General features: G+C 42.1%; 1 protein-coding gene across 4 annotated transcripts in view; it reads right to left on the bottom strand.

The window, feature by feature from the left end:
- Positions 1-24,040, bottom strand: part of disp1 (dispatched homolog 1 (Drosophila)) — an 82,929-nt gene that overhangs the window by 25,974 nt on the left and 32,915 nt on the right. The window contains exon 1 of one of the 4 annotated variants that reach the window (XM_027283984.1): positions 2,351-2,631. The exons of the other annotated variants lie outside the window; for them this stretch is intronic. The gene's annotated coding sequence lies outside the window, so the exon portion shown is untranslated. Of the gene's footprint in view, positions 1-2,350; positions 2,632-24,040 lie in introns of those variants that run through there. 4 annotated transcript variants of the gene reach the window in all.

The following is a 24,040-nucleotide window of genomic DNA, read 5'->3' as shown; positions in this document are numbered from 1 at the left end:
AGAATAGCAGAGGACTTAGGGAAACCCAGATGAAGTCATTAGTCTGGCTCCCACAGCTGTCAGGGGTCTGTAATGACTTCAAGAGGCAAGATGGAGAAAAAAAAGGGGAAGTATATGGAGAATATAGTGATGTGTGGCAGAGTGTGCTTAATGTTTGTGTCTGAAGGAATTTAGCTTCAGCTTTGAGTGCGTGCATGAGTGTGTGTGTACCAGAGCACTGACAGTCAGGTGAGACATCTATAGGGCAGACTGTGCGGACACAAGCAGGGTCTTGTGTCTCCCTTCAAAATAAAAGCTGACAGCTGCACCGAGCTGCGACGACGTGAAGCACTGGAACTAAAGCTCGAAAAATGCTTCCGCCACTCCGTCTATTCGGACGGAGGAAATGTAGCTGGTGTTCTGGATCAAAGAGACGCCAGAATAAATGAATTAAAGTACATTACCATTGTAGCGAGTGTAGCCTGGTAGTAATTAAGGGGACGAGAAGAAAAAGAAGAAGGTAATGGCAGTGACAAAGTAAGGGATGAATGTATATTAAGTAGTGGAATTAGGATTTCCTCCTGCTTTCTAATTTCTTTACCTCATCCTGTGATTTGGCTCAAATGTATTACATCTGGATTTCTGCACTTTGAGCACAAACATGAACTTTTAGGAAGGAGTTTCTTTAGCATTTTAAATCCACTACAGCAAAAAGAAATATCAAAAGCAAAAAGGAAGAGTCTTTGGTCGTATAAACGTGAAGTTCTTTCTAGCTGGTTTTGAAATTGTTTAAAAAAAAAAAGAAGAAGCATGAAATCAAGTGACCCTGAATCCTAAACACCCAATGCTAACGGGTCAAACTCTGTCTAGACTCCCGAAAGTGATAAAGTGTCATTTCCCCTTCACTTTCACAATAAAACCTGCAGCTTTAGAAAGGATTACTCGTGTCGGTAAGGAAACATCCTCAATGAGAAGAATTATTTAGTGTGTGTAACCTTCAAATAACCAGAAAACAACCTAAGTAATGATTCCCAGGGCGAGCACTTTGGAATAAGGCAGGTGATGACGAAGTGCTTCTTCTGCCGTCTTTCATGTGAGCTTCATGATTACGGGGTGTGAGAGAGATGGAGAAGACCTTCGGCGACAGACAGCTACGCAACACAAGGCTAGGCATCCTGCATCCCTTTAATTAAAGCTAATAGGCAGTAATTACCAGGAATCAGTCAAGAGACGGTTAATAACCACATTGCTTCTGATAATATCATCAACAACAACAACAGGCAGGAGTCGGCCCTGATAGGCAGTCTCATGCTCGATGCGGCTTCAGGACTCTTTGACATGTTTGTGGTTGTCAGGAGAGGTTTGGGACATACTTGACCCCTTTCAGGGTGTTTTTTTTTTCTTTTCCTTAGCCGGCCTTTAAACATTTCACAACTTGACGGTGCTGCCTCAAGGCTACAGCGCAGAGTCTCAAGGTAAATCAGGCAAACGCAGCAAGTCGACCTGGCGTTAATCACTCCATCAGCCTCAGGTGTCCAACACGAGCAGGGTGACAGCTGACACGGGAAAGTAAGAATCAGGGGAATTTACATCTTCAGTGTTTAAAGAATGTATGAAATGCTGCAAATGACATACATATTGTACAAAGGTGTATGATGATCTATTTTAAAAGACTGTTAAAGTTCATGTAGGAACTCTTCCCAGCGGGGTTAAAGCAGTTAGTCATTCAAACTGTAGACAAAACTGTTGTTGATAAGACAACGGTTAATGAATTTATTCCTCCATGTGATGCAGAGATGAAGTGGAGAGTAAACTTAGTCCAGCTGCTCTTTAATGGCTGGCATAAATCATAACGATAGTGAACTTATACATGTGTCAAACTCAGGTAATTTATACTAGGGTGACTGTAACATGCAGGACTGATACAGTAAACTAAGCAGAGACTCTTATGACAGTTATGTTAATAACCTCTAATAAAACTGGATATTTTTCCAGCAGCAGCTTTAGAGTCTACTGTTGGCTTGAGTGGAAATCAGTGTTACTAATCTAATTTACCACTGTCATATGAAATAATAGTTATTGCTGCTTTTCAGCGTAGCTCTATCCAGAAAACAGTGAAAGGAAAAAGACATCCGTGCACTCCAGCTTCCAGCCAAAGCTCTTGGACAGACACACTGACGCTCGGCTACGGAGTCGCATGGACCCAAACTCCCAATTTTCTCTCCACTTCTGAGCACGATAACGCACACTGCGACTGTAAACTCGCCGACTCTCTCGCCTGAAAGAAGCTCGCAGGAGTCTGGAGGAAACGTACAAACCGGGAAAGCAGACCGGGACAGCGTGCAAGGCTTGAGTATTCATCGTATCCTACCGTGTTTTGTGTCTCCCGGTTGCTTTGCGCTCGTTATCGCCGGTGGGATCTGCAGCACGCGGCGCTTCGTAACCGCCAAGAAAAATAAAAATAAAGACTCCTCCGGTTTGAGTTCAAATATCCGCAGGCGCTGTTAAAACAAACAGCACACCCCCCGAAAAGGCAACAACAAGTCTCGGGGAGAGCGGCGGGCTGTTTCTCATGGGAGTGTGTCCTGCCAGAATGACAAACAGCCACTCATACACAAGCCCCGGCTCCCTCCCTCTCTCTCTCTCTCTCTCTCTCTCTCTCTCTCTCTCTCTCTCTCTCTCTCTCTCCCTCTCCGGAGGCAGGAGGCGGTGGACTGGGCCGCACCGTGCAGCACTGATAGGACGGTCACACTCACTGCTTTAACCCGCTCGCTGCCACACCGGTGGCACGCGCCAGGGGACCGCTCGTGCGCGTTAGAAAAGTTAAAAAAATGGAAAAGCTCGAGGCCAAGGACATATATCCACAAACACAGTTAAACATAATGATATATATATATGAAGGTGAATACATGAAGGACAACATTCATATGTAAATATATATGTGTGTGTTCACGCATGTGTGAAGTGACTGTGTGCTAACCTCTTTAAATATCACTAGAAACTCATTTCTTACACATCACATTTTTAAGTTAATTAATTCAAACTAATTTCACCTGTGCTGTTGCTATGGTTACCTTACCTTTCCTTACAGATGCTACTAGCTGAGCTAGCTTACACTGGGAACTAGAAAGAGTGGTTTAAAACTAGAAAAGACAATACAAAAACAACTTTAAAATTAAAAAAAGTATTATTTAAAGAAAATAATTAATAACTTCAATCAAAGCTCTCCTCTCCAGAATAAAACAGCTAAACCTGTTGTTTGCTCACACCCCACTAAGGGACACTCTGATTTAGTCTTAAAATAAGGTTACTTTATGAAACAGTTATCAAACAATAGAATTTATCTAGATTAAACCATATTTAATAGAGCTGGCATTCACCAACCCTACTTACACATACAGTAATCAGTCTTTAATTATTTGAAATTCGGCCACATAATCGTTTAATAAGGCCACTCCCGTTCTTAAGTCATCAGTTTATTTAAATTATAGATTACTGTTCAAATGTGTTGGCTGCTGTTTGAGGTTTAGTTTAATAACTACTTTAAAATGCTCTGTGCGCCTGCCCAACCAAGGCAACAAAAGCCCTGGTTTTACTCAAAGCTCAGAGGGGGTGGAACTGTCCAGATACATCCTCAACTTCATTGTCTAACTATTTTCATTTTAGAGTCCAATATTACCCCCTGGATCAAGGTTAAGAACACAGCTCATGTCAAACATTTCATGAACAGTGTTGAAAATATTCAAATAATTAGTTCACCCTGCTAGGCTCATAAATAAAAGCATCAATTAAAGCATACAGTTAACAGTTTCTGTCTTTTCTTGTGTGCTTTTTGGGGGTTTGGAATGACAAACAAAATATTTAAAATATTTACTGATTGAAAAAGATGCTCCCACATGATAAATGTGGTCAGATAAGTGTGTTTGTTTTATGTCCTATTGCCCATTATAAATGAGAAAAAGCCTCCCGTTATGTCTTTGATTAGAAGACTATGAAACAGTTGATTTATGAAGCAGAGGCGGCATGGCACATGTAACGTTTACAAAGCCAGGAAACATGCACAATACAATGCGTTTACTTAGGACCAAATGCACAAATTGTAACCTCATGCTGGGCACAATGCTGAAATCACATTAAAATGAATTATAGTATGTCATCCTAATTTTGTACAATTTAATCAGGGGGCCCCGATTTGTTAGAAGAAATACTCAATTTTTACAGACTGGAGACTTTTCTGGATGCACAAACAACTGCTTCTTCTCAGCAGGGGAGGAGGTTTATCACAGGGAACTCTGGAAAGGCAGAGGGCCATACCTGGCTTTAATTTCAGCTGTCCACCAGGATTAGGACACAGTTCATATAGCAAGCTGTAATCATCTGCAGTAGTGAGGCGCTCTTTCACAGCTGGCCCTGAGGCCAGTCACAGCCTAAGCCATTTAGTGCTTTGTAGTTGTCTCTAATAATAATAACCTGGTCCTAATAAGTTCAGTTTATTGTGCTTTTCTTTTGTCTCTTACATTGTGATTTGTTTCCATACTCATCAGGCATGTATTCTTTGTATTCTTTGTGGTTTGTGTTTTAAAACTATATTCTGATTTTGGAGTTATATCGCCATTAGATCACTGTCTGAGAATCAACAACACCAATAACCTTGTCTTCACACTGCAGTCTCTAAGAATCAGCTCGCTGCTGTTGTTTTCGCGATCCAAACACACTCTATAACATGCTGCTGAGGCTCAGGTCCAGCTCCCTGTGGGCACAGCAGAAAGGGAGCTGCCTTTGAGTTACAATGCAGCTCATCGCCGTTCCACTGATGGTGGTCGTGCGGCCGGTCAGCTCAGGACATCATCTGAAATAACACCACAAAGCCCTTTCAGTGCTAACACCACTGTCCAGCTTCTTTCCTCCAACCAAGAAGAACACTAAGTTGATATGCGGTGTTAAAATGTGTTAGAGAAGCCGAGTTTGGGTTCAGCTATCCAGAGCCAAGGTCTGCCCGCATGGAGCTAAAGAAGGAACCACATCAAAGGCCGCACTGTACCAGGAAGGACGGAGGCCCTGGTGAAAGCACAACGGCCCCTGGGATGATTGCACACAACTCATCAAAGTGACAGGTTTAGCGGACAACAAAAAAAAAAAGGAGGGGGAACAGTTAAAGAAGGAGGGAGAGAGGCATGGGAGGACAAGATGTTTCGAAACCGTTTAAGGCTTTTGCATGGCATGTCAAAAATAATTTTTCCAAGGCTAATTCCAAATTTTGGGGTTAGAATAACTATCATTCCCTTTCATTGCGGATTGGTTGACTGAAGAAAATGTGGTGCACAGAGCAGACATGCAGCCCAAACAGCAAATTGTTGTTTTCTCTCCATGTCTAACATACAGAGAAGGGCATAAACCTCAAACAGCTGCAAAAAAAAGAGGAGAAAACAAGGAAGGAAAAAAACTCACCACAAAAGTCTTCATCCTGTAAGTTTAAACATGATCCAACTCGTTGTGTGATTTGAAAGCACATTAACAGTGATCTAATAGCAGAGTGTTCAGAGGCCGAATCGTAATGTGCTTCGACATAAATGCAGGAAGGCAGCAGGTAATCCTAGAAGCCCTCAGAGCATTGGAGCTACCCCTGCATGTGATAATGTCTGGCTAACGAGAAAGAGAAGGAAAGCGGGGACCATGAAAGAAAAAATGGGAGCTGAAAGAGTGCGTAAAAACGGAGGAATAAGAGTGGCTGAGTGTACACTATGTGAACAACTCAATGAACAAAGAGTCAAAGTATGACTATAACTGATTGAATGAGAGAAATAAGGCCTACAGGCGCTCTGAGGCAGCACTGCTCACATTGCTCCCTGGCTTCTGTAGGGCTGAGATGCGGAAGCCAGGGAAACCCTATCCCTTCGACACCTTGGCTGTGAGGACGGACATCTCCCACCCGATTAGTGCGGAGCCCCCTGATGTCTGCCCACAGGGACCCAATGGGGGCTGAGGAATAGCTGAAACCAAAATGAGAGCTAATGTGTAAGTTACTCTACATTCAGATCTTGGAACAGGAGTCTTCGTATATGGTTGGATTTCATCTCTGAGTCTCTGCTGTAGACTGAAAGCCTGATGAAAAAAACTATTTATTGTATAGAATATGCATGAGGAAAGCTTGATTTAGCGCTCATAAGGAACCATGTGTTTCACACATGTGCACATGTTTTAGTTTGTTGTGAGGGGATGGTGTAATCCATTGGTTTTTCTACTGTGCATTTTCTTTGTAATGTTTCCAAGTACTGTGGGCCTATATGTAGCTTTGCATGTGTACACTGTGATGTATTGTAAGCTGTGGAGTCAGCTTGTCTATGACAGTTTGGACCTCGGAGTTATGAAGACCTGTGGTTGGTTGTTTTTTTTTTTCTATTGTCACAATGTAAAGTTGAGTTTATGGAAACATCAAAATCGTGTTAATTCATTTCCTAACACGTTTGGAACTAAACATGAGCATTTCTTTTCACAGGGCCAAGTCTATCTTTTGTTAACTGTGACATGTAAATGTGCATTGTTGACCTTCTTGACAACGCTGACCACTGAAACAGTCCAAAATGGAGGGAGCTATCATGTCTTATTAGCTGAGTCACACTGTCCACTCTTAGTAACAGTTGGAGCATGCGCTTTGGAAAACATGAATGATTTTTAGAATGATAGTTAAGAGAAGGACAGAAGTCAGTGGTACAAATTGGGACAAGTGGGACACCCATTTTCCACTGGAACCCTACGAGGCACGTCTCCATCACATAGTGGTTGCAACACTGTTTCGGTCCATTCTCCAGGCGACTTCAAACCCACCAGGAGCATTCAGAAGTGGAGCGTTTTTCCACCAGACTTTGTTAACTTGCTCAGATCTGGTCATTTTATGTGCTTCTAAACATGTAAATATTCTACATAGTTAGATTGTTGTTACGATTGGAAGTTTACACAGGGTGTTTTATTTTGAAAGTCGACCGGATTCTCTATGCTGTTACTTTGTCTGACTCCCAGCCAGCTCGATTTGTCTGTGCAGATTGACACAGGCTGCTTGTGGCGTCTGTCAATAACAAAAACAGCTTTGTATTCACAGCGGATCAGAACAGAGACCAGAGTGCAGAGTGGCACGGTGAAATTGTGCATGGTCATGAAATAGGTGGTTCTGGAAGCATAGTGACATACTGATACTTTCAGAAGTGTTTTACTCTAAAAAAAGTGGTATAAAATTTGATGGTGTGACAGCTGATATAATCACTCCCAGCATTTTGGACCTTGAGGTTCTGTGGTATTGTCAAGATGTTTCACAATCGGTCAACATGTGGAAACTTTATGTGAAAGCTCTGGGACGATTTAGCCTCCACAAGCAAATCAAGTGATTGCAGGGACTCTATTGAAATGAACTGATTTTGGTTAGAATGTCTGCTGATCGACTTCGTAATACAGCTGTCACTACAGAAAAGGTTGACATTTGACCTGCGACAAACAGAAGATGCATGTACTGAATTATGCCTGATATGATCATGTGCAGACTCAGAGGACGGGGGCAGAACATGCGAGTGGAGCAGCCATGTTGCCGTGGCTGTGCAGAGACATACTGCATCCAGATGACCTGTCTGTTTCTTATCATTTCCTTTAATACACAACGCAGAGATAAAAGAAAATGACAGACACAATGGTGAGGGGAGAAGAAGTGAAAACTCTTGGCTCCAACTATAAGAGATTGGCAGAGCGGCTAGCTGCACTTCTAGTCAACATTCTTCTCTGAGGTGCTGACTGGCAGCTCAAAGGTGTGAATGACATCACATGCACATGTTTGACTCACAATGGTTGGCAGGTGCAGAACCTAATGGCGAGGATACTTGTTGATTTGTGGATGATAAAATGATTTTAATGTGCTATGATTTTGAAACTAACGGAGAAAATAAACCGAAGGGGAGCCAAGAAACGTCACTATATCAATCAGCCCGTTAACAGATAGCCAAGGAATGTCTGAACTGAAACTGAACTGATTTTAAAAAAAAAAAAACAAAAAAAAAAAAACATGGATTAATTTTTTTAATTTAAAAAACATTTCCCCTCTGCTGTCGGTGTTGAGCCACTTTTATCAAAATCATTGTACTATACTGACTGATAAACCCTAGCCGTCTAATAGAGCCACAAAAGTAGCATTGTGACATTCATATACACACTTTATATTTCTACAGTAAATTGTGTAACTGTATTCAAGAGTTTTTTCTTTACTCGAGAGGAGTAATGGCTAAATTCCACCAGGCACAGATGCAATGCATTTTAAGTGTGCAGTGGCCACTGGAGCTATTCACAGCCATTCTAGTCAATGTCTGAAACCGCACCAAGTCCGTCTCAGAGGTGTCCTAGAAGCGGCTCTTCACTCTTCTCCACCAAGAATATGAGGCTATATATATACATAAACCAAGGAAAATGTACAAATCTGAACAAGTTAACAAACTCTGGCAGGCAGAACACTCCTGAAACACTCCTGGTGGGCTTTGAAGTCACATGGAAAATGGAGACGTGCCTGGTGGGGTTCCGCCTCAAGTCCCAACATGGGGATCAGGAGCTTAACAAGGGCTCGCTAGATCAATCTGAGGGATCCTGAGACAATTCAAAGAATAGATGTTAGAGAGATAGCAGGCTGTACTTTGAGCTAAATGCTAACATGCTCACAATAAGAATGCCAACATGCCATTTCACCGGAAATCACGTAAGATACATGATTTTGGTGGCAGAACTTAAGGAGAGTTGTTATTAGGATACATCATCTGGGCACCATGAATGCATGCCTATATATCACAGAGATGCAGTGAAAGAGAGCATGTTATATAGACGGTCTCTGGAGAATTTTCTGAAAAGTGGATCACCATTTTTAAGATGGATGCTTGCCTTTAGGATGGGGATCATCCATACGGTACCGTCAGGTTTACAAATTGAAAGCAGAATCAATACTGGCCAGCTGCGATTATTTGGCAGAAGAACAAGACAAGTGTAAAAATAAGAAACAGAGGCCTGTTGTTCACATTCAAACATGCACACTTCTTGCACAAACTAGGCTCAGCCTTCTAATTACAGCTGCTTTTCCTGAGGATTTCACATGGTGTCAGGGGCTTTGGAGCAGCCTTTGTCGTTCTTCAACACACATCACCCTGGTCTTTCTTCCCCCCTCCACTCCACTCCACCTCTCTCCCTCCACTTTTCTCAAGTGCCTGAGCAACTTCCTAGTCTGGGAAAAGACACAGTTCAATCAAAACTTTTCTTTCTGTTGTTTTTCAGAGGGAGAGAGGGGTATGGAGGGGAGGGATGGACCAAGAGAGGAGAAAGTAAAGAAGGGAGAGTGGTGGTATGTAAACGCAGGGTTCTTATCAAGTAGAAGAGAGGCAGCAGCAGGACAAGCAGAGTCTGTCTGCAAACTGCAGTGCAGAGAGGCAGAAAAGAGATCTTAATTTGTTTGAACAGAGTCCTGGTTTGATCTCCGACACAAACAGGGCAAGAGGGACGTTATGCAGCACGGAAAGAGGTCAGAAAGGAGGGAAGGAGAAGAAGCAGATGGATAGACATACAGAGGAGAGAGAGAAAGACAGACAGACAGTTCACACAAAGGACTGCTTAGGAGGAATTTGGTGGACAGATGTTTGTGTGTGTGAATTAATGGAAGAGAGTTCCTCTTTGAGGGGAGCAAAGTTAGCGTTTGCTCATAAGGAGAAGAGCCTTTGAGGAACTGCCCAAACATACACAAAGCCAGGAGCTTTTTTTACACTCCGCACCCCCCAGCTCGACTCAACAAACACTTTGTGTGTGTGCGTACCTCTGGGAAGGGGAGGCAGTGGAGTCAAGTCGAGCCAGCTTTATTTATATAGCCCAATATCACAAATCACAAATTCGCCTTCACAATCTGGACTCCTGATTTGTGCAAGGAACAACTCCCCAAAATACCTTTAACAACGGGGGAAGAAAAAAAGAAAAAAATGGAAGAAATGTCAGGATGAACAACAGAGGAGGGATCCCGCTGCCAAGACAGACAGACACTGTTGATCGTCCTGTCCACTGTGAGCGATCAGGATGACAAATGTGACAGGAGTATTTTGTGTCTGTTTGTTTAACTGACACATGCGTATTCCCTGTCCAAAAAATCTTTCTGCAGATGCGAGGGCGTAATGCAACATGTCCGCCTCATTTTGTTTGACTAGTGACTTTCTCTTGAGCTTTGTAATCTTTGCATTCCCCTATATGTAATGTTCATTCATCCATCACTCAGGTACCAATGAAACTGAATAGAATCTTCAGCTGGGTTATAGTGCATCACCAATACAGAAAATTATTTGAAATCATTCTTTTTGAATTTTTTTGGTTTAATGGCACAATGATCATTTTTATTGTGAGGGCTTTAACTAACAGTCATTTTCATTACTGACCATCTGATTATCTAATATCATGGTCTATAAAATCTTAAAATGCTTATTTTGTATTATATAATGTCAAAAAAGTATATAAGTATATATATATATATATATATATATATAAGATAATACCATACACACATACACACTACACACACACATACAATAACAGAAAAGCAGCAATTCCACACCTCTGAGGAGCTGGAAGTGTGTCATTACACTTGATAAATGACTTAGAATAATTAATTATCATATTGACTGACTGCTCCATTAATCAATTAAATGTTCCAGCTCTAATAAAAATCTTATTTGCAAGGTCAATATACAGTATTTTAAACAGCTTATATGCTGACTGCTTAAAACCAAACTTCCATTCTCACAGGTGAACAAATGAAGGTAGGAAAATGTTTAAAAATGTTTTTCAAAATAAGTGTATTTCAAATGTTTGGAGGATTTGAGACATTTGAAGGCAGGGAAGGTCAGAACACTGGAGCTCATGATGTCTGTGCGATAACAGTAAGAGTGCAGAGCAGAAACGGGTCTGGAGAAAAACTGATAAAAACTTGAAAGATCGCATCTGTGTGTCAAATTTCTCTGGGGGCCTCCGAGGGCGGGGGACTAGATAGCCTTGGGGAGGAAAAAACGGGGGAGAGGAAGAAGGAAAAAAAAAAAAAAAAAAAAAAAAAAAAAGATCATGACATTTTTTTGTGTGGTTGAAAATGTTGGCGGGGGTGTGAGATCACATCCTGCTGCCATAAACCTTCTGACAGCAAGAAATACTGAGGTGGATGTGAGGAGACAAGATGAAGGTTAAAGAGAACACGCTGTGAGAATGAAGGACAGAAAGGACGTCAGGGTGAGAGAAGACATAAAACACTCTCTGGCTCTCCAGCATACAAGACATACTGAAGCTGAAGTGTCGCTGAAGTGTCACCACAGTCGGCAGCTGGAATGCAGACAAGGCCGGTCTATAGACTCTAGTGACTTCCAGGCCACTTCAAAGCCTGTTCTCCTTCTCAATCGTCATCTGCTCCTCTGGGATCTCCACGTTGCCGACCTTATCGCAGACAGATGAGCTTAATATACGAGCTACGCTTGACTTCACAGGGCGTTCATCACGTGCTCTTCTGCGGCGTTTCGTGTAGGACTGTTTTCCATCAGATCCATTCAGATCTTATCCGCTGTGCTGTTTTTTGAACAGTGTTATTTGTGTCTGACCACAAGAATATCACACAGGGCTGCCGCAAAACACATTTATAATACCGACTGTCTGTTTTGTTGCTATTGGTATCTTATTCACCCCGGCCGCAGCCACCGCAAATGACTAAAAGACCTGTGGGATGCTGTTTAGAGTTATTACTACACTTCTGAAAAGTGTCACTGTGAGAGCTCGTTACACAAGCCAGTCAAAATGGCTTGTACCAAACTGTGCCAAAAAAAATCTGTTTTTGTTTGCTCTATTGTTTCTACTGTACGCTCCAAAGAATCTCTAACAATGTGCCACTGTTAGCTTCAGAGCCCTGATCTCAAGTAGATCTGCGGTCTGAAATCTTCTATTTTTACTCTGAGTTTGGTCAGAGGAGGCGGTCAGCGGAGGTATTCTGTTTTTCGTCAACACTGTCAAGTGCTGCTTTGATGAATTACAGCTGAGCGCATGTACGACGTGATCCATCAATCACCTGCTCACCTGAATCGGATCCGTCACATCTCGTTATCTTTGTTTTCACTCGACGGCCGTCGACCTTATATTTTATTAAACCTTTGATGAGAAATGTTGTGATGTTAGAGTTGCTCTGCATCTCAGAGGGAGAAGACATTTGCTGGTAAAATGGTTATAGTTATAATACAGTTACAGTTAGAATTGTGCAATGTCCCCTGTGTATGACAAAAAAAACAAAAACAAAAGTCTGGCACGCTCTGTCCTACACTGCAATTTGTTGTGCTACACAGAGGATACTTCAGTTTTTATGGCCATGTCCCTCTCACAGAGGACTGGGTAGAACGCTCTGCTCTGAGAACGTAGCCCTTGGCACATCACCACAGTGCCTGAAACAAAGATGCTGGTGCCAAGGCAAATGGAGTGACTTCATCCTGTGTCATCTCACTGAAGGACGAGTGGGCTCTTGGAGGGCCCTCTGGGGGTTGGGGGTGTACAGAGCTGGGTAGGAAGGAGCTCAATTAGACTCACTAAAAAGGCTTTCTGGCTCCGGATCGCTGGTCTACGTGTACGTTAGACAGAGGGGTATAATTTATACAGCATCTACTCCATTGTTACGCTAAATTGTACCCCTTCAACATCAGCCTCGTCTTCAATGGATGCTGTCGTAACACTTTTCGAGCAGCGGGCCAAAAAGGCCAAAGTAGAGAGGACGTAAGGCAAATACAAGTGACAGAGCCCTTGAGTGCATGAGGCATGTATGCAGGGTGTGTGTGTGAGAGTGTGTGAGCGCGAGTTGTGAGAGAGAGTTGTTTCTGGTTCTGGGGGTGGTTAGAGCCGAGCTCAGGGCACTTGGAGCCATTCCCGCTCCCTGCGGAGAGGTGTGCGCCAGCGAGACGGGAACCAGGGCCTCTGCAGCTGCTCTGCGAAACACACACACACACACACACACACACACACACACACACGCACACACACACACGCACACACACACACGCACACACACACACGCGCACACACACACGCGCACACACACACACACACACACACCAGTCTAACACAATGTTCATTTCACATCTCCCTCATAGCCTCGCCTCTCTATCTCTACCTCTGTCTCACACTTTGTGCCTTAAATTCTCTCCCTCTTCATTTTCCTACAAACTCCGCGAGCGAGAGGATCACAACAGAAGCTGAGCGCTGATAAACTGAACAAGTGTGTAACATAAATGAAGAAAAGGAGACTACATTTCTTCTCATTTCTCTCCCTACCTGCTGGCAGATAAGTAGACAGAGTGGTCTAATGTAGAGCTGAAACAATTAGTTACAATTTGATCAACAGAAAACTAATTAACTAATTTTGTTTTAATTCAATTATTAAACCAGAAATGCCAAATATGATCTCATTTCAGCTTCTCAAAAGTTACAATCAATTTTCTCTTAAATAATTAAATTAAATTATTGAAAATAAAACGTACTTGAATGTTTGTCATAGAAATAAGCATCATGAAACCACAGCTTTATACTTTGTCAATTATTTTACTCTATAGCAGCTACTGGAAGATAATTTCCACTTTACTTCACTGGCCATTACTGCTGGTGATCATCAGCCTGCATAACATCTTTATGAATAAAGCGTTTCTCTTATAGATCTTATGGCGTGAATGTGATGCATTCTATATGTCCACCAGAAGCGCCACAGTCTGTTTCAGAAGTGGCTATTCTATTTTTTATTGGAAGCACCCCCACATCAATCATCAGCAGGCCGTTAGTCAGACACACAAAAGACACAGGTTGATGTTCAAAATAAAACACCCTGTGCAAATTTCCAATGGTAAAAGCAGTAAGAGGGCAGTGAACTGCAACAGGTTATCAAAGTGTGCAGGCACAAAGCTCTGCACTTGCTACAGGTAGGGTTTGAAATGGAGTGGACCAAAACACCATCTTGGCTGTGACATGACAGATGTGCCCAGAGGGTTCTGCCATTTAGGATTTGACCAAGCACCGACTATTTATTCACAGATTTTTAAAGATTATTCATGCTGCTTTGCAAACTGCCAAGACTTGAAGAATAAACTTTGATTCCAAGAGATTATTTATTATTATTTCAGGCTATTTGTGTGCCTCAAACTTAGAAAGTAAAAACTCCACCTGAACAGCTGATGAGGACAGTAGGTTACAGTCTGAAATATAACAGAAGATTTTTACAGAGAGGTGAGAGAGCAGCCAGTCTGGTTGAGGAGCAGCTGAGAGATGCTGTCTGACTTTTGGTTCATGATATTTTAAGGACAATGTGAATGGCATTACTAAAATAACACTGCAGGGACTGGATATAAAAAAAAAGCCTGAGTGCATGTCAGGTCCAGGAGCACTTCATTGGAGCAACCTAAAATAAAAAGAAAACTGCAAAGAAGAAAAGGGGAAAAAAAAGAATGTGAAGAATTCATCTCGACTTTCTGTGAACTGTCTCTCACTCGGGTTCATTTATCCGATTCATTTATCTTGTGTGTCTGGGTCTCACAGAAAGATACTTATTGTGTGCAAATCTGTGTGTGTGTGTGTGTGTGTGTGCAAAAGTGTGTATAACTGACCGTGCCTGTGTGTGTGTGTGTCAGGTCAGGTGTTGAGTGTCAAAGCGAGTACCAGCACAGCGTAATAGAGACATGGTGGGAAAGCAGCAGGCCTGACACCAGTGGGCTCAATGATAAATGTGTGCTTTGACAAATGGACCCTAGAAATAATCCCATATAAGTACTCCTGTGTCTCTCACCACACACACACACACACACACACACACACACACACACACACACACACTGAGCTCTGTAAATGAGGTGCAGTAAATGTAGGTGAAGGAAGAAAAGCAGGAGCAGACAACGTGAGAGAATACGTTACTGTATGAAATCTTTCGGCTCATCAAAGACGCCGTCTTTAAAAATAAACAAACTGTACTCCAACAATACCGGCGCCCCTTTCTCCTCCTGACAGCTCATCCACTTCACACAACATCTGACTCCTCCGCGACCACTGAGCCTCGACAACCAAAAACAAACTGTGCATCAAACGGGAAACTGATACAGTATCATGAGGGAGGGAAGAGCCTACAGGTGTCTGTGTACAGGTGTGTGTGTGTGTGTGTGTGAGAGATACAGCGTGCATGCTGTGTGAAAACATGCGGGCATGTACGGGGGTGTGTATCCGTCAGCCCCGTCCGTCCATGCCACTACTTGCAGAGCAGACGTTCGCTGTGGACACATGAGGGTATGTCTGTCTGTGCCGTGCGTGCACATGCATACTCGTTGGACCAAAGGTCTGTTTGCAATTTTTTTTTTCATCTTTCTCTTTCTCATGTGAGAAAACAAGTTGTTAGTATTATTATTATGAGTCAAATGGTGGGTACAGCTTTTTGGCACCGGGAAGCGAGGCGGCAGAGAGGAACCGTAATGCTGAAAAAATGAAAATAAGTGGAAAGTTGTCCAGTTTCCTTTCGCCAATGCTGACTTTATTAGCTGTCTGTATATGTCCATAAATATTTATAAACAGTGTTAAATTGCTATAAAAGCAGACGAGGGGGAAAAAAACTCCACACCCTCAAAATGACGGGGCCCAGTCTTGGTCTGGCATTAATCTCAGAGTCATTAAAAATGAGGGGGAAATTATTAGTGACAGGCTTATGGAATTACATCATGCTTCGGGTCAATGGGCCTACCCTTACAGGAATAATAATTGGAGGACCAGAGGTACACCAGTGATATCTGTAGCTTTGGATCGGTGTCGATCCAGCACTGCAAAGCCTTGAGTTGGCTAAAACTTTAACTGGTTTTCACCACAGGCCAAAGGCAGGTCAACATTTGGTTAACAACATCATATGACCTTTTGTGGTTTGGGGGCATATTTCTGCTTTACCTGGTCTATGACTTATTTCTACATTAGATACATAGACCTGACTTCCAGTCAGAGCGACGTCATGTCCAAGTTGCAACCTCCGTGACTCTGAAGTGAAAAGACTCCTGTTCCTCGAGGCTGGCTCTAGAAGTGAGTCAGTCTCCATAAGCCCCCGTGTTTAACATGTCCAACTTCCCAGCAGAAATAAACATGTTTACAGCCTGGTCTCTATAGCTAATTTCCACACACCAACTGTACTGAGAATGACATTTTTTAAACTCTCCTCTCCTCAAATTATATCAAGGCTTCAAGTTATGCAGAATTAACAAGCGTGGCCACTTTAACTGACAGGGATGTGCTGTTACAGATGGTTTGTTTGAGCACCCAGGCGTCATTTAGCACGCCTGAGGTCCACCGATGATCCACATCTTTCCTGATTTTTAGATTAGCCTGGAGACGGAAGAGGCAGGACCAGAGGCACCACACTGACCGTCAAAACGCGGCTTCAGAAACCTGTGGGTGACTTCACACATACACCGTCCATTCTTTAAAGTGTCAGTGGCACAACCACAGTTAGTGACCAACAGGTAGTGTTTCAAGCCATGAATACACTCAAAAAAGAAAAAGTGCTATTCAATCTGCAGAGCTCAGTAGCCAGGTTGAACAACTTCGGGCTGAATCACAAGTCCCATTGAACAAGGCAATAGCAGAGTGGACTCTGTAATGATTGGCCATTTAGACTCCATTACTACCCTTGAAGAAGAAATTATCGGCATGAAAGAGAGTTGACAAAGTGAAAACTGAACCGAACGATGACAACAAACCACCAGCCTTAGTAGTGATATGCCACTACTTTTCTGAAAAAGAGGAGATCATGAAGAAAGCCAAAGAAATGACGTCTGTGACAACAGGTTTCACATCATACCTCATTTCACCCAGGCGCAGATTTTATTAAGGCCAGGGGGTTACTCTGAAACTGTGAGGGAGTCTGCTACCGCTTGAGATACCGAACTGTTTTGAAGATTAAAAACAAGAAGGAAGGGAGAGGTGTTAATGTTGGCTTCAATATTCCACAGTCCAATTTCTTTAGGTCCTTTCTTTGGGCTTTTCAAAGAGATTTCAGTGTCAGTGCTTCAATTACATGTGCTATATTAACTTTTCAAAAAAATATCTTAAAAGCTGAGCCTAGAGCTTTGTAGGATAAATGCTAAGTGCACTTAACATGACATTCTTTAAATCTTAGGTTATTATCTCAAAATTCCATCAATAAGCTGGATGATGTGAGAGTGCTGCAAAAAAAAAATGTATTTTTCCATTAACAGCCTGCTTTCTGTTTCATGATCATCTGTCAGAGTTGAAGTTAAACTAGTATCAGAACCTCTACCTTTAATTTTCTTTTTTGAAACATTAAAGTATAACTCCACACGTACCACAGTAATTCCACTTATGCCTGAAATGTGCACATGCGTCACATGTTTCCAACAAAGAGAGCCTTAAAGCCAAGTCAAGTGTCTCATAAACATGCAGTTTTCTGGCAGGCACCAGCCACATCCCCGCCAACCCTTCACCCCCCGCCATTTCACACCATATCTGACATATTAGTGTCTCGTTATGGATCTCCGCCAAAACTAATCTTATTGGGTCAATTAACAAGCCTACAGAGAGGCAAAGCGTGCCAACAAACCGATGTCCTTGATTTGATTTGCTTGCTGCCTTTCGTTAAAAAAAATAAAAAAAATAAATACTCACAGGCTGTGTATTCTCATTAGCTAAGAATATAAGAATGTGTGTTTATGAAATTGGAGCATTGCAGATAAGAGTCAGCAGATAGCAGCCAAAAGAAAGGTTATATTTCATACCAGAATGTCGTGATTCTGTTGTGCTTGGAGTGTCAATCCCCATCGGTTGTCTTTTCTTCAATCTGCCAAACTCAGCTGCAAACTCAACTTGCGTAAGAGCTAAAAAGGGAAAATTCACTGCAGCCTGACCAGTATCAGTATCAGTTCTTGACTGTTCTGGATGATCTTCCCACCCATAAATTAGATTTTGCCCCCTCCAGACTTAAATGCCCTTTGTTCCTACTGCAACATCAGATAGTTGGGTAAGTATTTAACAACTGAGCCTATCCAACGTTTCCATATTTGACCATGAGGAATGTTCAACCGCTTAATTATCCCTCAAACTGAACATGTGTGGAAGCACCTGCTAGTAATATACTCGGTTAGTCACTGGAGTAAGTGTTTCCTTCATCGTATATTACAAGACATTCTGTGCTGAATATATTTCAGTATTTCTGCTTCATCTCTATATAGCTGCATCCATACTGCTGCTTAAAGATGCAGTCAGCTTTCTGCTGTGAATCTGTGTCTGTTTTCCGTTTGTGACAGGTCCTGTTTCCAGTGCCATGGTGGACTATACTGTACATCAGTAAAGTCTGTTGCAACATTATTCAAATGACATTTTACATTAAACACAGGAGAGCCACTTGTCCTGATTCTGTTTCACAGTAGAGACAGAAAACAGATAATAAGGCTTCTATTATTTGTTTCTCTCCCCTCCAAATCACTGTCAATCTTTCTTTCTGGACATGTATTGTGCAATAATGTAGGGTCCATCTATCTGCCAGCCTCCATACCAGTCGCCAGGCCTTTGGGCCATTAATGTCTCTTAAAGAGTGGTGGCATGTGACACGAGGAACAATGACCCTCTTCAGCACCGTCTGTTTCCATGAAGCATCAGCCAGGCTCTCTCCTCAACACGTGGCTATTAATTGTGCTGTGCTGTGGTAGGGTTTAATAGACACTAATCTTACTCTGCAGAGGAGATTACTGAAAGAAACTTCAGGGCTCAAGGGCACTGATTGAATTTTACTACTTGTCTGCCATCTTTTAAGGCAATCTCATTACGTTGACTTGACAGCACAATAACTTGGTGTAACGTACTGTACTAGCTACTGTAACTCTTATTTCTTTTTTTGGTTGCAGTTGCTGATATAAACAAGAATATGGTTGCATACAGACAGGTGATGAATCGCATAGTGTAAATTGCAAGCCAGCTGGTACATGAACTGAACAAGGCCAGAACACACACAGGTAGAGTATCAGAGTTTATCCCATGAATCCACCTGGATGGTCTCAGAGGCATTTCAGGCTGACTGTGGAGGGTGTGACCGCTCTGATTGGAGGCTGCAGTGTGACTGCAGGCTGCGTTTTTTTCCAAAAGTTGGAACTGACTTAACTTTTCTGCCACAGGATGCTGTTTGGTGGACACCCTGCAAATGATACAATTCAGCTTACTAATAATGACAATGCCAATATGCTAATGTTTAACAGGCATTATGCATTCAATGTTCACCATATTAACATGCTAATATTTGCTAATTAGCACTAAACACAAAATACTAATGGGATGACGGGGCTGTTGTTAGTTTTGCAGGTCAAATAAAGAGCTTTGGTTGATGACGGCAATAGATCAAAAGTAATGGGATAACTAAAGTTATTACAATTTACTCTGAGGGCGGCAAGAGTGGCTAAACCACGTTTCAGGTCATTTTACTGAGAAGTCTTTAGGCTACATCATCTGGGCACCATGAATGCCTGTGATCTTCCTGTGGATAGGTGAAAACTTTGACCTGCTGGTGGCACTAGATGAAAAATTGGGGGAGTACCAACAAAGCTGGACCAAAGTTTGTCAACCCATCAAATATTTGTCAAGACAAAGAACAGTCAACCTCATGGTGATACTAGAGGAAAAGTCATCAAGACACATCATCTGGGAATCATGGCAATCCATCCAGGAGTTCTGAACGTTGCCATCCCTAGAGTCACAACAGTACTGTTCAAATAAGAGTTCAAATGCTAAATGTGAGTTAATTCAAGTGTTCACCCAAAACCTGAATTAGCAGTCTTGTGAGGAAACTTGTGTGAAATGTGTTTCAAACTTGGATTCAGTCCATCAAGTGTCAGAACAAACAGTACTGGTGGTGTAATCTAACCACTAACTTAGGGAATGTATTTCTCCACAATATTCTGAGGCTCCATCTTAATCTTCCCGCAACCCATCTTTAGGCCCCGACTGACACCAGCCTTGTCTGCAGGCCTTGGATGAGCTCTGGTCAAAGTCTCTTTCTCCCCCAAGCTGGCCATTGTTGTGGGGGCTGATAAATATTTACTCTTCCCAGCTTGGCAGGGAAATGAGTGGGAGGGGAGAGGGACCCATTGTGACAGAGGGGTCAGAGACACTGACAAGTCAGCAGGGTCCTTCCTTCCCCACTGGCACCTAAAACCCCAATACACTATTGGCTCTCCACTGGGACAGATCCAGTAATGGTTAGAGCTGGGACGTTTGTGTGGGTGTGTGTGTCTGATGGAGGTGGAGTAACAGAAAAGAGAGGGGATGGGGGGGGTTAAAAGAGACTGAGACAGGCAGACAGTCAAGAAGACGACCACAGAAAGAGACACAGGGAAAAAAAGAGAAGAAAAAGAGAGCGCTTTTGAAAAGGAGAGTGGAGAAGGTTCCCCTTAGAGAGCTGTTTACATGACAGACCACCAGCGGAACTCACAAGACAATGAAGCAAAGAGGATCCACAACACCAGACAATGCCGACTGAAAGAAAAGAGGCGCTGGTGTTATGAATACACATGTCCCTCCAGGCTTCATCTCCCTACTTAGCCACTATTCAACAAAAGAAACCCAATAGTCATTTTTCCATGGCAGAACAAAACAGGACTTTACGGGGGCAGCCAAATTGAAATTGTCTGTGTCAAAGCATCAATATTTGTTTAGTTACAAGTTCTAAAATGAAAAAATAGAGTTGCTGCTTGTAGTGGTCTGTGGGAAGTCCAGTGAGAAAGAACATGAGTCAGACTTCTAGACCTCAATCGGACCTCACTGTCCTCAAACACATCTCCATTAATGTACCTATTAGAAGTCAGTGAGGAGAGAAAGGATTTAAATCACAGGGTAAAAAAAAAAATCCACGTGTTTGAATATCTGTTACTGTGAAAATAATCTTTCATGTCCACACTCACACATACATGTACAGTGGGGTCAGCCAGGTGTCAAACATTAGTGTACAGGTCAGGCTTCCTACTCGTGTGATCAAGGCCGGTCTTTCTTTAACAAAACCTCAGCAACCTACAACAATAAACAGAGCTCAGATTAGCATTGATCTGAAGCTGTGTGTCCGTGCCTTTCCTTCATTCATCATTTCCTCTCCTGTTCTCTGCTTATAAGATCTGTTTCCTGTCTGGGAGAGGCTTGGACGTGAACAGAGAGTCGGTGAATTCAAAGCAAACGTTTCTCAGACTGTGGGGCTGAATTATACATGAGACTGGTAAAACTACATACTGTGGATCTATGAGAGAAGACGGGTACTACACCAAACAGAGCGCAGTGTTTGTGAGCTACTCTGTCAAAGGAAGTTACACAGGAGTCAGTATAGTCCAACAGAAGCTAAAGCTCCTTTCATTTACAATAATAATCTGACCAACAGTGTCTCCGTATATTTCCAGTGCATGGATGAATAAATGAATATCCAGTAAAACATATAGCATGTGAGCAAATGAATCCTAACTGTCCAACGACCTGTCACTCAATGCTTGTCCACTGTATGATATTATAGAAACAGGCAGCAGAAACAACAGAAAACATTGAAACCGATGTGAAATAGGGTCTTTAGTTCCACTGTCAGAGAAGGAGGCGAGTGTCCGCCACACTCACAATGGCTTCAATGGAAAAATAAATGTTAAATCCATCAGTGATGCAGCCTGAGAGACAACAGAAAATACTTATTCCTCTGTGTCAACCATCACTTTACCAGATAGATAAAGCCAGCAATGTCACATATTCCAGTATGATCACACTGCGAGTGAATGTTGCTCACATCCATTTTTTCCTTCCATATCTCATCTGATCCTTGTACTGTATTATATGGTATACGTTACAATCACATAAAACAATCAAATACTCACATTTTAAAAGCTAGGAAAAGTGAACATTTACTGAAATAATTCATCAGTTATCAAAATTGTTTCATATTCCTCTTCTGATGATTATTCCTTTCAGTTCTAAACCTTATCCTTTTTTATCTTAAATTCTGATTTTTATATGCAGAACCGAGGATTGAACCTGAGTGCTTTGAGTGCTGACCAAGAGGTGTCCATTAAAAATTGTGTCGACTATCAATCAGATTCTCAAGCCTCTTAACATATTTTATGATCAAATAAATCAAGAATTCTGTTGTCTTTAGAGAAACTCCTTTGACTAACTCAGTTGCATTCAGCAGCATGTATTCCGCGTCTAGAGTCTACAATCAGGCTAGTGTCTCTGTGAGGTTGGACAGCAGGGTTTTTGCAGTAAATGCTAATGCTAGTAAATGTTACGAATGCTCACAATGTCATTGTTTAGCAGTTATGATGTTGAACATTTTAGTTTAGTGGGTTAGCATGCTTGTCAGTTTAACTTATCCACTGGAGACCATGGATGTCTGTATGAAATTTCATTGCAGTACATGTAATAGGATCAAAGTGGTGGACTGAATGTCAAACAGACTGACATTGACATCACACTTACTAATACTAAAATGTATTGTTGTGGTATCTACACTGAAATTAGTAAAAAAGAAATCCAATCTAATCGATATGAAGCAATCTTCGTATGCGTTGTTAAATCTCATACATATGTGGAACTGTGGCAATGACCACATCAGAATCAATGTTAACTTCTTAAATCACTCCTAATGAATCATTTGACACATTTCAGTGCTGGCACTGAAGAAATGCTGAACCCGAGGTGTTAAGTTGAGAGACAGCCTACTCCTGCACCCTCAGCACTGTATCATACGTCAGAGGAACAAGAAAGAAAGAAAAAAAAAAAAGAAGTCTCATATAACCATTATTGTGCACAATAACTCTGCAACCACTTGGCTGGATGCAACATCTGGTATGTGTCCAACATCCAATAGCAGAATGAGCAGCATCTGTAGCCTGATGATTCCATCCGCTTCATTAGACTTCCATTAAATAAGTATACTGTATATTTTTCTCCTAATAATTTCTTCATTAGCACCAGCTGGACTCTGTCTCCCATTTTTCATATAATCATACAACATGCAAGAAAGGGTTTGGTGATCAGGAATAATTCGGTCATGGGTCGTCCCTCCAATGCAAAGGTTCTGAATCATTCATGTCACTCCTTGGACTCTGATAAGATACTTATATACTTATATACTTTTTGGTAATTTATGTACATAAGGGTTTGGCCATTCACTGATAGGACTGGATGAATATGTTGGCTAATAATGTGCTAAGAATCCATTTCCAAGTTCAAAATATTTGGAAAACCACGTCTGAGGTTTTTAAAAGCATCTGTTATTGATAAATAACCAACTCAAATATTCCAGAAAGTTTCAACATTAGCAGTTTCTCATCACATTTATTGTCCCTCAATATTAATATGTGGTTTCATTACACCAAGAAAGGTTAATCATAAATCAAACCGTGGACATATATAACAAGTTAAATCATATTTTGGCTGCAGAGCCGCCTCCATCTGAGCGTGTGCACTGATGTCATTTCAGTACACCTGTGTCTTGTTATATCGAGGAGTGGTGTTTTCCTAACGCCTCCCTATCGCATCAAGGAACACAACAGATTATTAAAATCAACAAATCATAAACTTTAATGGAGACATCATCCAGGGCCGTCGCAGCTGAAGCTTCTAATGAAGCAAAAAACATGAGATTGTCTGCCAACATGAGGTTGTTGGACATGAAACGGCTGGCAGAGGCGTCTTCAGACAGACGCACTGTAGCATAGATAAACATCCCCCAACCATTCATTAGGCTAATAAAGCCTGCTGGATAACCTGAGGCCTTGGATGATGGAGCGGCAGTCATTTACAACTCTCCACGATCAAAGTTAAGCAGTTTTGTGTGTTGTGTGTTGGAGGGGGAGGCACAATGAGCTGGCTGCCAGGCTCAGCCCAAATGTACAGTCAGCCTAGTAATCAAGGGTTCCCATGCACGAGACAGTCAACACAGCTGCTAGCGAAGAAAAGGAAGGGAGGGAGGATCAATTGCTGGTTCCTGGCAGGCTTATTTGAGTCG

Source organism: Larimichthys crocea, chromosome XI (assembly GCF_000972845.2).
Source record: "Larimichthys crocea isolate SSNF chromosome XI, L_crocea_2.0, whole genome shotgun sequence".
NCBI lineage: Eukaryota > Metazoa > Chordata > Actinopteri > Sciaenidae > Larimichthys > Larimichthys crocea.
This window is presented reverse-complemented; position numbering and strand designations above follow the sequence as displayed.